Here is a 17238-nt window from a genome sequence, read left to right as displayed (position 1 = left end):
AACAATAAGAAGTGCTCACATGTTGAACTTGCCCTCTCTTACTACTGGGAACTTGTTCACTATCATGTGAAGAAGCCTGAGCTACTCTACCAGAGAACGAGACTTCCGGGATTAGTGACAAACTGTCTCAACTGAGGTCCCCTGGACCAGGTCACCCCAGATGACCTACCTGCTGACTGCAGCCACATGAATGACCCCAGGTGAGATCAGCAGAAGAACTTCCTGACTAATTCCAGACCAAATTATTGACCTACAAGATTGGTTGCAATGAACCTGATTATTGTTTTAAGCCACTAATATTGGGGGGTGATTTGTTATGCAGCAATAGATAACTGATACAGAAGGCTCCTCAAGAAGAGTGAGGCTCCCTCTCCTCTAGTCTACCATAATACCTCTCTCATAACACTTGTAACACTTTATTATCTGCCTTTCTTCCCCAGCAGACTGTAGACTTCTAGAGGATGCTAGTCATCTCAGTATGACCTGTGCCCATCACATAAGTGTTCAACTGAGGTTTGTTGACCAAATGAGTGATCACAGATTTAAATGGAATATTGCAGAGTTTGAGCCATTGAAAGAGGCCAGGGAGGAAAGTGCCAGCATTTTAAGAGAAAATCCATGGGAGAAGTGGGAACAGCTGCATCTCTGCTCTAATTCTCCCTTCCTTTGTATAGGCCCCGGGAGGCGGAAAAACAGCCCCTCTGTTCCAACCAGCCCTTTTACTATGACTCCAAAATGATTTACTTTAGGATCCTAAGAATGATTCCCAAATCTCAAGAGGTTCTGTAATGTTCGGTCTACTGAGAACGGAGTCTGGCCTATGCAGGTCTGGCACCATCTGGGTAAAGGGCTGTTCTCAGGGCAGACCTGCTCAGGGAACTAGGCAGTTAGTATGTGCTAGACACTTGCACCATTTCCCGTCTGTTCCTTCCTCTTCCTCCCTCCCTTCCTTCTTCTCTTCCTTCCTCCCTCCTTCCATCCCTTCCCTGCTTCCTTCCTTCTTTCCTTTAAATATTCATCCTTTTTATTCACAGATAATGATTGAATGCCTGTTGTATGATAAATATTGTGCCAGGTGATGGGATAAAATGATGAAGTGTGGGAGTTTGGACAGTATGGGTAGAGAGCACTTTTTTCTTTTAAAGATTTTATTTCTCCTTTTTTCTCCCAAAACCCCCCAGTACATAGTTGTATAGTTTAGTTGTGGGTCCTTCTAGTTGTGGCACGGCTTGATGAGCTATACCATGTCCGCCCCCAGGATCCGAACTGGGGCCACCGAAGCGAAGTGCGCGAACTTAACCACTTGGCTACGGGGCCGGCCCCATAGACAGCACTTTTTAACAACTTCAAAAATACTTTTTGTAAAACTTTAAAATGGAAATATTCAAACATACAATGCAAAAGAGTGAAGTTGGACTTTACCTTACACTATATAAAAAAATTAGCTCAAAAGGGATAGAAAACCTAATTTAAGAGCTAAAATTCTAAAAATCTTAGGAGAAAACATAGGGGGAAAGCTTTAGGACTTTGGATTTGGCAATAATTTCTTGGACATGACACCAAAAGTACAGGCTACAAAAGAAAAAATAGGTAAATTGGACTGAATCAAAATTAAAACTTCGTGCATTAAAGAACACTATTAATAGAGTAGAAAGGCAACCCACAGAATGGGAGAAAATATTTGCAAATGATATATCTGATAAGGGGTTAATATCTAGAATTTATAAAGAACTCCTACATCTCAACAACAACAAACTCCCAAATGACCTGATTAAAAAAATGGGCAGAGGACTTGAATTGACATTTCTCCAAAGAAGATATACAAATAGCCAATAAGCACACAAAAAGATGCTCAACATCACTAATCATTAGAGAAATGCATATCAAAAGCACAATAAGATACCACTTCACACTCATTAAGATGGCAATTATCAAAACCCAGAAAATAAGAAGTATTGGCAAGGATATGGAGAAACTGTAACCCCTGTGCATCGCTGGTGGGAATGTAAAATGGTGCAGCTGCTGTGGAAAACACTATGGCAGTTCCTCAAAAAACTAAAAATAGAATTACCATATGATCCAGCAATTCCACTTCTGGGTATATACCCAGAATAATTGAAAGCAGGAACTCGAACAGATATTTGTATAACAATGTTCATAGCAGCATTATTCACAAGAACCAAAAAGTGGAAACAATTAAAGTGTCCATTGACAGATGAATGAGTAAACAAAAATGTGGTACATCCATTCAGTGGAATATTATTCAACTTTAAAAAGGAGGAACATTTTGACACATAGTACAACATGGATAAACCTTGAAGACGTTATGCTAAGTGAAATAACCAGTCACAATAGGACAAATATTGTATGATTCCACTTATATTCAGGTACCTATAGAGTAGTCAAATTTATAGACAGAAAGTAGAATGGTGGTTGCCAGGGCTGGAGGGAGAGGGGAACAGGGAGTTAGAGTTTAATGGGTACAGAGTTTCAGTTTTGCAAGATAAAAAGAGTTCTGGAGATAGATGGTGGTGATGTTTGCACAACAATGTGAATGTGCTTTAATGCCACTGAACTGGACACTTGGAATGGTTAAGACGGTAAATTTTATGTTCTAGATCTTTTACCACAATTAAGAATAAATAGGGGGCCGACCCTGTGATCAAGTGGTTAATTTCACATGCTCTGCTTTTGTGGCCCAGGGTTTCGCTGGTTTGGATCCTGGGCGCAGACCCAGCACCGCTCATCAGGCCACGCTGAGGCAGCGTCCCACATAGCAGAGCCTGAAGGATCTACAATTAGAATATACAACTATGTACGGGGTGGGGGGGTGGGTTTGGGGAGAAAAAGAAAAAAAAAGATGGGCAACAGATGTTAGCTCGGGTGCCAATCTTTAAAAAAAAGAATAAATAAATAAGAAAGTGTAAAAAAGATTTAAAAGTAGAATAGTATAATGAACCCCTGTGTGCCCATGATGCAACTTCAACAATTAACACCCGGCCAATCTTATTGCATCGCATGAGGAGATACAGTGTGTCTGGTGGAATCTCATTTCATAACGTTAAGACGTCCTGGGTTCAGGTATTGTCAGTTGGTTCACTTCATTATGAAGGTCCCCCCAGTAGGTTTTTCACCTAATCGCTTCAATAGCCATTAACAATTATTGTGTAGATCAGTGCCTCTCCAACTTTATTAGTTCTTTGATTTCCAGAACTGGCCTGAAACCCCAGACGGAATGGGCCTAGTTTCTTCCCCCAAATCTATAGGTGAAACAGGCCTAGGATACGGCCCTAGAAAAAAATAACACTAAAAAAGTCTGTCATTATATATTTGCTTTCTATTATTTGGACACTTTATAGTTTACACATAGTCTACAAAGTACTTCATCCATTACAAAGTATTTTACAGATAACAAACTGCTCATGTTTCTGTGGTCAGTTAATTCTCTCAACAATGTTGCCAGGTAGCCTGGCCCCATTTCTCTCTAACCCATCCTCTGGCCCAGCTCAGCCTAGCCTCAGGCCTCCCCATACTTCATATCCCTGATCCTGTCCCCTCAGATCCTATAGGACTAGGGTCCCCCATCAGCCACATGATGTTTGAGTCAGGGCATCTCCAGGATAATTTTTCCCAAGTTCTAGTTGGCCTTGATGCAAGACTGGGCCCTCTGAACCTCAGCCTTGGTGAAAACTGTATCCACACTGGCTGCAGCTGCACAGCACTCCCAGAAGAGAAGTGGATGACTTGCTCTGTGAAAGTCTTCACAAACGCTTCCTTGTACTGAGACAGGGGAAAACAGCACGTTAAAAAGGTATAGATGAGGGCCTGGCCCTGTGGCTGAGTGGTTAAAGTTCTGCATGCTCTGCTCTGGCAGCCTGGGTTCGTGGGTTTGGATCCCGGACGCAGACCCACTCCACTCATCAGCCATCCTGTGGCGGTGACCCATGTACAAAAACATAGAGGAAGATTGGCATAGATGTTAGCTCAGGCCTAATCTTCCCCAAACAAAAAAAGAGGAGGATTGGCAATGGATGTTAGCTCAGGAGAATCTTCCTCAGCCGAAAAAAAAAAAAGTATAGATGAGGTCCCTTTGGCCTCATACAACTTTGAGGGGCTCCTAAGGTGACCAAGGGGAAATTCAGATCATACTTAGCTGATCCTAGTACTATCTCTGGCCCAAGGAGCTCAGAGTGAGCCATGGAGGAGGAAAGGTCATCAATCAATCTAAATCCCCTTGGGCACTGAAACCCCTGGAACTTCAAGGGATCCTCCAAATCTCTAAAAGTACAGGAATCCCAATGTCAATCTTGGGGGTGGCAGAAGGGAGCAATAAATCAGAGTCAAATGAGAAAGGAGATGAGGGACTGAACTGAGCCTTCTGAAGGAGGAAGGGGTCAGGGATCCTTTGAGTTCCATCCAGAGGAAGGAAAGTTGTCAATGTCAGGAAAGGGTAATTAAGCAGGAATTGTATAAACCAAGGTTCAGGAGGTTATAACACAAGGGTGGTACCCAGAACTTTTTCAGCTCTACCCTCGTCTGTCACCTTCCTTCTTGTCCCTGGACCTCAGCAGACTGGCCTGCAGTGTTCTTTGCTTACACAGCAGCTTGGAAAGCAGTAGTCCATTGACATCTGCTCCCCCTATGAGGCCATACAGAACCCGTCAACCATCTGGAGCCAAACAGTGGAGGTTCTTTTCCCAGAAAGAGCCACCAACGCAGTCCAGGATCACATTGACACCCACACCTTGAAAAGGAAAGATCAGTAGTAGATAGAAATGGCTTAGTTATCATGAGGAGGTAGATGCCCCAACTCCTCCCACCTCGATCTAGTCTTGCCCTATCTCCTGTGGGTCGAGGAAACAGAGTGGGAAGGAAAGTCGTTCTTTGGAAGGCTAGGTACACTTAGTTGTCCTAGAGAGTAGGGGGAGAAGTGCTAAGGCATTCAGCTTTCAGAAGACCTCAAGCTAAAGACTATGTCTCATGGCAGTTATCCACACAGACTGATCAGGCCTTGAGTACTTGCTCCAGAGAGCAAGGATGGCATTGTTCTTCCTCTGAGAAGTCAGTTTGCTTCCTCCTTTTGATAATTAAAGCTATGTCAACCTCTTGGGCACAGGTGCCTCTGGAGCTTCAAGGGACCCCCCAAATATCTAAAAGTGTGGGAATCCCAATCTTTATCATATATTTTTTTTTCTGAAGCAGCTAGGAAGCTCAGAATTATACGTAATATTTGATCAGTTATTATGTTAACCTTTATGATTAACATATTTTTATCCTTCTTTTTATTCTCTATACTCTCTATTTCTAATTAATTTTTCTTCTATCCTGAGAAGTTAGACCATCCCCAGACTTTGTGATAGATACAGTAGAGAGAAGGGATTGGGAAGGAGAAAGAAGATGGAGTTGGGAATGATAGGGAGGAAGAAGGAAGATATGGTAGGTAGCTTCTAAGATGGTCCCCTAAAGATCTCCACCTTCTGGTATTTATAGCTTTAGGTGACCCCCCTCCCTTTGGGTGTGGGCTGGATTTATAGACTCACTTCCAACAAGTAGAACATGGCAGAAGTGATAAGACGTCACTTCCAAGATTAGGTTACCAAAGCCAGTAATGGCTTCTGTCTTGGGCACTTTCTTTTCTTCTTGCTTGCTCTCTCTGAAGGAAACCAGCTGCCATGTTTTGAGCTGCTCTATGGAGAAGCTCATATGTCAAGGAACTGATGTCTCTGCATAATAGTTAGCAAAGATCTGAGGCCTGCCAACAACCACAAGAGTGAGCTGGGAGGCAGATCATCCCCCAGTCTAGCTTCAAGATGACTCCAGCCCTGGCTGACACCTTGATTGCAGCCTTGTAAGACCCTGACCCTGAGCTGGAGGACCCAGCTAAATTTCTCCCAGGTTCCTGACTCACAGAAACTGTGAGATAATAGATGTTTGCTGTTTTAAGCCACTAAGTTTTGGGGTAATTTGTTATGCAGCAATAGATAATACAAGGGAGGAAGGGAGAGGAAATGATTATGGAAGAGGAGGAAGCAGGATGGGAGAGGAAGGGTTGAGCTGAGGAGTAAGGATCAGCTAGGCCTTTCTTGGCAAAATGCACAGGCCCCCACACAGGCACACACATACATACTGTGTATGGCCTTCGGCACCTCCTCGGAGAAGTCCTCTGCTTATAATCAAACCCCGCTGCAGCACCCAGCCGCTAGGTCATCTCAGTTTTCTCCTTGGGCTCGTGGTCACCAGAGGGCTTTGAACAGCCTGGTCAACTGAATGGCAGCTGTGCCCACACCTCTGGTGCCAGCCTGGATGAGCAGAGTCCCCCTCTTGTACACCTCCTGCGGTTATCCACGTTAGCATACTCCGAGCCAGCAAAGGCTCAGGGGTGGGAAGGTGTAGGACTGGCTTTGGAAGCGAACCACCTAGTGCACTGAGGGTGTGATGAGAACAAGCCAAGGGTCAGGTAGGGTCTGGGGCACAAAGGGCACCAAGTATGAGGAGCCATCAAAGGTTTTGGAGCCCAGGGATCCTTGATCAGAGCTGGGCTTGTGCAAGATTAATCCAGCAGACAAAGAGTGTGTTGTGTCAGAACTGTTCTAAAGGGGGCTCCTGAGTCAAGAGTCTGGGGAGCTCCTGGGACAGAGACAGTCCCCAGGACAGATGTCTGGGCTACTTTGATCCCTTTTTCTGTAAGATAAATGGAACAAGAGTGTCTCCTTCACTGCCTGTGAGGGACCCCAGCAGAAGGACCTGAAGACAATTTCCTTCCTTCTGAAGGTGGGGACAAGCAGCTGGAACTACTCTGAGAACCTTGGTTGGGCCTTACATTGGTCATAAAAACTGTCCATAGTTGGGGGCCGGCCCCATGGCCTAGTGGTTGAAGTTCCAGGCGCTCCACTTTGGCGGCCTGGCTTTGGAGGTTTTGATCCTAGCCATGCTGTGGAGGCATCCCACATACAAAGCAGAGGAAGATTGCCACAGACGTTAGCTAGGGCTAATCTTCCTCAAGCAAAAATAAATAAATAAATAAAAGAGGAGGATTGGCAATGGATGTTAGCCATTAGCAAATCTTCCCCCCCCCCAACACACACTCCAAAACCTGTCCATAGTTGTCTCCATGGGGGCCAGGTTCCACTCAGCACTGGGATTAGAGGTGACGGTGTGTTGGAGCATCGATGAAGGGCTCAGAGTTGAGGGTAGGGCAGTTGGAGGGCTGAGTTTGGGTCAGTAGTTAGCTTCAGGTGACAGGGCAGGGCTGGTAGGAGGGGTGACCACGGGGTGGGGGGCCTCCTTGCCCACACAGGGTAGCAGCTGGAAGGTGGTGAGCCAGGCCTCCAGGATAGCTGCAGCCTAGGGCAGGGACAGTCCCTCCAGGATGGGCAGGAGAAGCCCTTCGAGGACAATGACATATTGAGCCTGGTTCCCACCGGTCAGCAGGTCCATGGCTGGGTCCTCAATCTTCCAGCGCCCTGGGCAGCCACATCCTAGTTCTGCCAATGTCCAGATGCCTTGAATCCCAAAATGCTGCTGGCTCCTGGGGGCGGGGAATACTGGCCTTGTCTCTGCAGAGAGCGGGGTGCACAGGTAGGTGGGTGTGATGAGAGGGGTCCAATCTTAGTCCTTGTTGCTGGAGGGAGAAGTGGATGTTTGCTAGGAGGGTACTTTTTGCTTTCTAGGACAGGAAAAATGTAAATGGTCTCTCCAAATAACAGTCATTCCAGAAACGGCTGCTCCGCAGGACCTTTACAGAGATCGTCATTGTAATAGTTGTTCTGGGGAGAGCCCCTCCAGGTCTCTCCAGTCACTCTCTCAGCCAGGCTGTCAGTGCTGTGGGGGGTCAGGGGGTCAGGGAGCCAGGAGGAGTTGGGGTGGGAGACATGGCTTGCTGAGGTTTGAGACCCTGAAAAGGGGGGCAAGGGGACCCTCCTGCCATCTCAGCCCTTGTTTCTCCTGCTCCAAACTTAGTTTCCACAAGAAGGTTGGCTATCATGGGGTCTTTTCTGGCTTGAGTCTGGATCTTGCAGTGGGGAATGTCATGCAAACTGGCTCTCTGATTCTCTCCTGCCTGGTGAAGGGGATCCAGGAAGGGCGTTGGCCTGGCTCAGGGGCGCATTATTCAGACCACAGCTTGTAGAGACTGGGCTCAGTCCCTGCCTGGCGGTTGCACACCATTGCTGCCTGACACAACTCAGGACCTGGCCCAGAGGTCCAAACAACGGGACCCATGACCCCCTGCTCTCACACTGGCCTGAGAGCATTTGTTCTCATGAACAGATCAATCCTCTCCTTCTTGACAGATGCCTCTCTGGAGTTTGGAGCCTAATGGATCTGTGTTCAAATTCTGCCTGCCATTTATTCAGTCATACCACAAATATTTACTGTGTGTTTACTGTGTGTCAGGCCCTGTGCTAGGCAAAGCAGATTGCCTCTGTCCTGGTGCAGTTTACAGCTTTGTGGGGGAAGACAGACTTTAAAGAAGTAAACAAATAGATATATAATCACAAATTGGAGCAAGCTCTGTGGACAATAGCAGCAGGCTGCTATTAGTAGCAGCAGTATTTTAGACTGAGTAGTCAGAAAACCTCTGAGGAGGTGACGTTTAAGCTGAGACTTGGGAGACAAGGAGCCAGATGTACAAAGAATGGATGAAGAGCATCCCAGGGGAAGGGAAAGAGAATTGAAGGTTCTGAGGTGGGAGAGCCTCTGGGAAGTGTTTGAAAAAGTGTTTGAAGAAGTCCAGTGTGGCTGGAGGATGGGGAGCAGCAGAGATGGGGCTCCAGTCCAGGTTGCAGAGGTGCTGGTGCCAAACCAACAGGGCCTTGTAGTGGGTAGGCAGTTCCATTTTATTCTAAATGTTGGTTGTGGAGAATGGACTGCAAGCCTTGAATGGCATCAAGAGTGATGGGGAGAAGGAGACTAATTTGAGATCTATTATGGAGGTGGAATCAAAGGCTGATGACACGGTGGCAGGAGCAGAGAGAGAAAGGGGGTAAATTCCAGGTTTCTGACTTGGGCAGTTTATTAGCTACTATTCTCACTTTCCTCATCACTGGAATGGAGAACAAAAAAATCCTTAGGTCTTTGTGAGGGTTAAATAAAAGAATCCAGTTAGCACAGTGCCAGGCACAGAGTGGGCACTCAACAAAGCACAGTTTCTTTCTTTGCTGATGCCTATGCTGACTGTCCTCTCAGGGGTGGGGCTGCGTAAGGAGCCCAGTGAGGGCACGATGGTGGGTGCTGGAATCCCTCTCCTGAGTCTGATAACAGATGCTGACAATCTAACCCACACATCTAGCCTCCCCTGGCCCACCTCCCTAAGCTCCCTTCAGTGTGGCTGCAGGATCAGTTCTGGATCCAAGCTGCTTCCCCACCCCACAGTGACTGTGTACCTGGAGTAAGTCTGCCTGGTTCAGGGCACTGGCCACCACCTTCAGGAGGCCTTTCCCCTCTCCTGGGCTCGACTTGTCCACCTCCTCTATCTAAAGGTTTTCTGGTCCTCCTGGCTTGTCAAAGTGCACGGCTAACATTTTAGCTGAGGAGACACAGATAGAGGGACAGAGAAAAGGCATGAAAACTGAGACAGATTTAGAAAGAACCCCCTTCCCCAAGTTAGGACACCAGACACTACGGCCTCCAGCAGCCCACATCTCAGCCCTGGCCTCTCACAGTCCTCACTGCTGTCCTGCTGCCCTGACTAAATTCCCCACTATTCCTGCTTCCCGAGTCCTCTGTCTATGAAGAGGGACTGGTGCAGCTGGCTTTGGAATTAAAGAAATCAAGATTCAAGTCTTGGGCAAAAATGAGACTAAAACATTCCATAATGTACCATACAGGACCTGGTGCAGAGGAGGGCTCTTGGATATTCCCTGTCCCCAGAGAGTTAGCTTGACTTCCCAGGGGGTGGGGGCTCTGAGAGGGCAGGAGAAGGCCAAGCCAAGGACAAGGGCCAGCCATATTTGGAACCATCCTGCCGGGGGGTCCTCTCTCAGTCAGAGCTGTGGTCCTGGGCCTCACCTCTTGCTTCAGATACAGCTTGCCACTACAGGCTCAGCTCAGGGAAGGACTATTTATTTATATGCTGGGCAGGAGGGATCAGCAGGCCCTTGCCTGTGATGTGGCTGTGTTCTCTTCATTCATTTGAAAAATCTAATTATCAAAGCAATCTAATAATGTTGATCAAGTTTGGTCCTCAAGGAAAAAAACCCTCCCTCTGATATCAAACCTGTAGTGAGTTTGCTCACCCATTGCACAGCAAGCCAATCTCTGACACTGGGTGTAGTGGAAGAAAGTAGGAATTTTATTTTTGCACAGCACTGAGCAAGGAGAGAGGGCAGCTAATGCTGAAATCCCAAACTCCCCGAAAAGCTAAAAAGTAAGGGTTTGTATTTGGGGTTTTAGGTAGGGGAGGGGGAGCATATGGCCTTGTTGGTCTGAGCTTTCCCACCTGCCTGTCTTTGGCCTTGAGACTACTTGCAGAGAGGAGGGAGCCCATGACCTTGCTGGTCAGCAGCTTTCCCACCAGCCTATAGCTCCTTGCAGGAAGGAGATAATGAATCCAGGTGCTTGTCCTTGGTGGTGTCTGTCTCCATGGATGATAGTGGATTCTGGAGCCAGGGAGCCAAGGAGTAAGCAGGGAATGAGTGTTTTGGTTTTAACCCCATATATGCTGGGTTTAATGTAGGGAAACTGATATCAGAGCTCGTATCAATTCTCCCCTATTTTATGTTCATCCCTCAATCTTGAGGGATTTGGGGCAGCAACTGATCTAGCTACTTCCTGGTGAATCGGGGTGTAGGTTGTTTCATCTCATTGAACCAGTCTTTTAATGAGACGGTGATGCAGGTAGGCTCCCAAAGTTAGGCCTGTCTTGTGTAAATAAGTAACCAGGTATTTAATAAGAAGTTTTTCTAGAGAAACAAAAAGAGATAAACAAGGTTAACGGTTGGAGCAAATTATAAACTACTTCTTCAGCCCAGGGGGCAGCCAATCAAGAATCCTAGAAGTCAGGGTTGAAGCATCTTTTGCAGTTTGAAATATCTCTGATGGTGTCATTGGGCACTCACATAGATTTTTGAGTGGCTCACATAGCAACAGACATGAATCTTTCTTAAATTTATATTAAGACCTCCAGCTTCAGTTTTTAAGGCTTCAGGAAAAAGGGCAGGTTCAGTTCTCAATGATTCCAAATGAAAATGATAGAAAAAACAGAAAATGTTAGTTTGGAGATTTGTTATTTCAGATATTTCAGGAGACTAGAAAAATTCGGGATCCAGTCCAGTTAACAGATGTAACAAAAATCTTGAAGACAACTGACAGAACCAAAATCCAATATCTGCAAATGCATATTATAGTTTTATTGAAACATAGTTTTTCTCTCTCTAAAATCACCCTTAATTTCATTAGATATAGCCAAATTAAGACTAACTGGGTTGTAAAATAAATTTAGTTTTAATAAATTTGGCATAATTATTTACATAAGTACAGCAAGAACAGCCATTTATCACATAGGTTCTTTTAAATCTACTTTGCTGGAACCTTTTATAAGGAATCTTAGATTGAACTTTAAAGGCCTCTCAAGGCCAGGAAAGCCAAGCCAAGGACTTGTCATTAGATTCCACCTGCAGTTCCTACAGATTTGGGTGAATTTCTCTCTTCATGAGGTCCCCAAAATAATTGAGGTCCCTTGTACTTGTCTGAAGGAACGACATTCTTTACTCAAGCTTACCAGGTTACTGAACCCATAAGCAAGGTACCAGGCCAATATTTCCAAGTGGCTTTATTCCATAAAGTCAACCTTCATTCCTCAAAAGTTACCTAGTCATATCCAAGTCTGTATGTTTCTCTCAAATATGACATTCCAGTCAAAGCCTTGGTGATATAACCAGTGTTTCCAATTGTGGCCTGTTATAAGAAGAACAGATTCTTATTGATCTTATGCAAACAAACATTTTGCCATGAGAATAAGAATGCTTACTCCTCAGGCATTTTTAAATTCTGGAGGGATCAGATAGGGAGAAAAAGATGAATGTTTCAATTTTTTTTACAAGAGTATAATTTACCAAATGGTTCTAAGTCATGGTTAGTTTAAGAAAAAAAGTTTTCCTTAAATCTGAAAAAAAAAACCCATCAAAAATCAGCAATATCTCAAGTAAAAAGCCATAAAAAATTATAATCATCTCTATCGGTTTATTCAGTCCTGTCTAATTGGTTCTTGATCTTAATCTTCTGTCAGCAGTTTTATGAGGTCATCAGTTTCTCTGTTAGAGTTCTGTAATTTCCACCCAGTTTACTTTTACTCTGAACGTTTATCAGAAACCTGTACTCTAGAGTAAGCATCAGAGTCCTTTCCATGAATTTCTCTGAAGATGAAACATATTTGCAAAAACATCGGCGTGAAACAGCAACTGTCTGTAAATAACAAAACATTCAAAAATGGTAATTGACAAAGACGCTTGACCATTCTTGTGACATATAATACTTTGAGATAATAACCAGAATCATGACTGACAATAAGAACAGATCAGAATTTTAGATATTTTTAAAATACTTATATCAATAACACTCATTCACATAATACCACTTAAGAAAGTTTATTATTACTTATTTGACAATGCTTCCCATGTAGTCTAATATGCCAAACAAGCCTAATTACTTTAGCATTTTTTCTTACAGGAAGAGAGCAAATCTCTCTGAGGAGTCCCAGTGGCCCTCTGAAAATCCCCAGAGAAACTTTCCCTCCTCTTCCAGGTCAAAAGAAAGCTTTTATTCAGGACTTGAATATTTGTGTATGTGTGGAAGCTTGTCAAAAATATTAAAAGCTTTAAAACATTTGTTTGGATAGGAAACAAAGCTCACTGTGAAACCATGTTCGGGTATCTACTTGAAGTGACAACAGAAACACAGTCAAGGGAAAACAGAGTTAAAATAGTAAAAAAAAAAAAAAAAAAAAAAGCCTTTTTATAATCTTTTTATCAAGAGCAGATTAAAAGTTTAGGAAAATTATCTTTTTTTTTTTTTTTTTTAAAGATTGGCACCTGGGCTAACAACTGTTGCCAATCTTTTTTTTTTTTCTGCTTTATCTCCCCAACCCTCCCTCCCCCCACCCCCCGTACACAGTTGTACATCTTAGTTACATGTCCTTCTAGTTGTGGGATGTGGGATGCCGCCTCAACGTGGCCTGACGAGCAGTCCATGCCAAGGATCCGAACCCTGGCCCGCCGTGGCAGAGAACGTGAACTTAACCACTCGGCCACGGAGCCCGCCCCAGGAAAATTATCTTTTAAGAAAGAGGAAACCAAGTTTTAATTTGGTACCAGTTTACTTTTGACATATAGATTTATTTACTTAATTGGATTTACTTTAATCTTAACCAACTTGATCATACATAAAACTCTTTAGGGCTTTACTTTTACAAACCTTTGGTTACTTTTTTTACACTCAGAATTCATCCCAGTACTTTAGGACAAGTTTATCTTTCTCAACTCAAGAAACAAAAATATTTCCATTCTTTATATCTTTTTACTGAAAACATATATTTTACTTTCCTTTTATACAGACCTTTTAGAAATATATGTTTTCTTATAGAAAATTCCTCAGCATACATAAAACATGTTTATCAATAAACCTAAGCACTTTTCAGTTTCTTTGATATAAGAAACCAAAGGCAGACAAATATATGCTTAGTAGTTAATCTTTAATATTTTATCTTATGTGGAAATGACCTAGGTACCCAATAAACTGTCATTATTTAATTTACTTTCATAAAGCTATAAAGTTTAAGTTTCCAAAAAGATTTTGGAAGCTGTTTTTTAAGTATGCAGACTATAAAACATAATTATTGTACTTAAAACTCTTACCCAGTTTTAACAATTACTCTTAAAAACTTCAGGTGACATTACAGCAGTTAACTATCATCCTCAGTTGTTTTAACTACTCACATCATAATACTCATAATGATTGTTAAAAAGTTTTTCCAAAAGCTTTTATCTTTTTACATTTATTTAGTTTACCTGTTCTTAACAATTATATTTCAATCATCTACAAAAACCTCATGAGACATTAAACAAAATTAGCTATTACACTGAGTTATTAGTTTTGCTGATAAATTTTGTAACAGACATGACATGAGCTCATTTGACCAGTAAACCCAGGCTGTATGTCTGCATTATATCCAATGCTGATAACTTTGAGGACATGTCTATTTTAAATGTTACCAGCAAACTTAAACAGGCTTTCATTCATCAAAGATTATTTTATCTCATGTTAAATAACTTTGTCTCTTAGAAGTTTTTGCATATTCATTAAAGACTGCATTCCATTCTGAGAGATTTTGAATCCTCTTCTGACACAGATTTCCAGAATGGCCATTACAATTCCAAATTATCTCAAAAGTTTACTTATTTTTACTTCTTCAATTTTAGATCAGGAATTTTGGGGGAGTTGAAGTGAAGCTCAGCTTGCTGAGAAGCTCAGCAAGAGAGTAGACAAAAGCAGCAGATTTGGGTTCTGCTGCTGGCATGTTTAATTATTTAATTATTTTCTCTTAAAGAGGCAGTAAAGTATTTCTGATTTTATTTAGAATCCTCAAAAGAATAAAACGGGCTCCCCATTGTTGCAGCTGGCTTTTTCCAATTGCATACATCAGTTTGGGTAAACTGAAATTGGCCCATTTAAGTATATCAATTTTTACAAAACTTTATCTTAGTTTTACTAACTCTTATACTTTTAATTAGAACTTACACTAGAATTCCATTAACAAGTTTTGGTATTACAATGTTGTGTAGGGGAAGCATTCCCAGTTAGACATAATATTTATTCCCAAAGCAAATATCCAGGCAAAGTTGACATAACCTCTTCATATAATATTAGCTTAAACACTTTAATCTTTATAGTCTTATTAACCTTAGTAGTCTAACTGTTGCCCCAAAATATTGTTGGTCAGGTTTCTCACTCTGATTTATGCCTCCTAACCTTTTAAATTTTTCAAACTGAGGTAAACAGAACAGGTTTATCTGATGTCCTTTAATGTTGGGGAGCCAATAGAGGGGTCCGTTTAGCCCATCCAACCTTAGGCAGTGTTTTATTAAAACCTTTGTTTAAAATTTGTTTAGATCTGTTCCATTTATCCCATTTTTCTTTTTAATAACTAGCTAAAGATGTTTATCTCATTGGGATGAGTCCTGTGACTCTTCCCTTTCTGATTTCTCTTTGTTAACTTAATATTTTCATTAGCATCTGTAAGACGATGAGAAGCTGAGATGCCAAGTTTGATTAAGTTCTTAGACTAGTCATTATAGTTTCCTTTTAATTTGCTCTTTTCATAGGTACCGATAAAACAGCTGTTTATCATGAGAGCTCGCTAAAAAGTTTCCCAACTTAAGGATCCATTGTTTGGCCATTTTTTTTTTTTCCTCCAGAGTCTAAAGAATACTGTGGCCACATGGTGTTACAAAAGAAAATCATCCCTCTTTAGACATTGACTTAGAACTTGTGGGGACCTGAAATTGGCCACCCCAAGATATGTCTCTTTGCCATCAGGATTATTCGAGGCCCATTGTTTTTGATAAACTGGGACAGGCAAGGAGGCTCTGAGGAATGGAACTTGCCCTTTGTTAGGACACGTTTACATTTGTAAGGTAAATCTCTATCTGTAAAAGGTGCCTCCCTCTCTGTACCAGGAAGAAGAAAGGTGATGACCTACTCTCCAAAAACTCTTAATCGATACCAAAGGCAAGGACTTAAAATCTGCATTTTATTGTGCTAGTCTGGTAACCTCCTGTAACTGACTTCCCTCCCCCTCCCAACGTTGGCATCTCCTTAAAGATTAAGCATCTTTCTTTAGGCTGGGAACCGATTGCGGCGCTCATCTGTGACCCCCCCCCCCCCAGCCTGAGGCAACACACCTGCCACCCTGCGGCGCTCACTGAGACAGCAGACCTATCTGCCGTCTCCATCAAGCGCTGTGCTGACAGAGCAGCCTCGTGACTATTGTCAAAGGGACTGTTCAATCACATGTGAAACACCCCGTTTGGGGGCTATATAACCACTCTGTGCACCCCACTTCTTCGGTGCCCTTTCTTCCTTCGGGAAGAAAGGCCCTGGGCCATGGTCCTCATAAAGCTTTGTTTAATTTTCTCTTGCTATTCTGTCTCATGTGAATTTAATTCGTTCTCCAGCCAGACGAACCCCCATTTGGGGAGAGGAAATGTCCTCCTCCCCTACAAACTATAGGTCGATCAGTCAGCCAAAGTTTTTCCCAAGGGGCTCTTAGGCGGAATAGATGTGGCACCTCCCCTGTTAACTCTTTTAAAAGGAAAGACAAACAGACAAACAACAACAAATACCAAACAAGTGCGCTTTCCCAAAAACCCTCAGCCACAAACGGAAGCAAAAATAAAGACCAAAAACCAAAGTGCTTCCAGTCCCAGCTTAGTCCGTGTCCTACACTCAGGGAGTGCCAACAAATGAAGATCCGCCATGCAGATCTTCCCAAATGAGCAAAGACAAGGGACCTCGGTTGTGCACACCTGGGGGACTTACCAAAATTTGGCCGGGGCATCTCGACTTCAAAACAAACGGAGCCAAGAGGGCTACCAGGTACCCATTATTTCTGGCCGGTCCTGTTGGAAAAGTTTAACACAAGGACAAAGACAAAAACTACCAGCTACTTACAAGAGATGTCTTCCTAAGTCTTAAACCTGGTTCCTTCCACCACCAAAGCAAAATTGCCATGGGCCGACGACGTCTAGTTAGCAGCCAGTCACTTGGGGCTGTCCCTGAGACAAGGGGCTCAGGCAGCTGCAGGACAGCTTCCAAGAGAGGCCTTTAGTCAGAGGCCGGTGTGCCAGAGGCAAGACGTCCACTTGGGACATGGTCCCATCTGGGTCGCCAAATTGATATCGAACCTGAAGTGAGTTCACTCACCTGTTCCACAGCAAGCCAATCTCTGACACTGGGTGTAGTGGAAGAAAGTAGGAATTTTATTTTTGCACAGCACTGAGCAAGGAGAGAGGGCAGCTAATGCTGAAATCCCAAACTCCCCGAAAAGTTAAAAGGAAGGATTTTTATTTGGGGTTTTAGGTAGGGGAGTGGGAGCATATGGCCTTGCTGGTCAGAGCTTTCCCACCTGCCTGTCTTTGGCCTTGAGACTACTTGCAGAGAGGAGGAAGCCCATGACCTTGCTGGTCAGCAGCTTTCCCACCAGCCTGTATCTCTTTGTGGGGAGGAGATAATGAATCCAGGTGC

At 43.4% G+C, this 17238-nt stretch overlaps 1 protein-coding gene across 15 annotated transcripts in view; it reads left to right on the top strand.

Annotated features, from left to right (window-relative positions):
* The window catches only part of FAM228B (family with sequence similarity 228 member B), a 94721-nt gene that overhangs the window by 14358 nt on the left and 63125 nt on the right, over nucleotides 1-17238 (top strand). The window lies entirely within an intron of this gene.

This window comes from Equus przewalskii, chromosome 14 (assembly GCF_037783145.1).
Source record: "Equus przewalskii isolate Varuska chromosome 14, EquPr2, whole genome shotgun sequence".
Lineage (NCBI taxonomy): Eukaryota > Metazoa > Chordata > Mammalia > Perissodactyla > Equidae > Equus > Equus przewalskii.
This window is presented reverse-complemented; position numbering and strand designations above follow the sequence as displayed.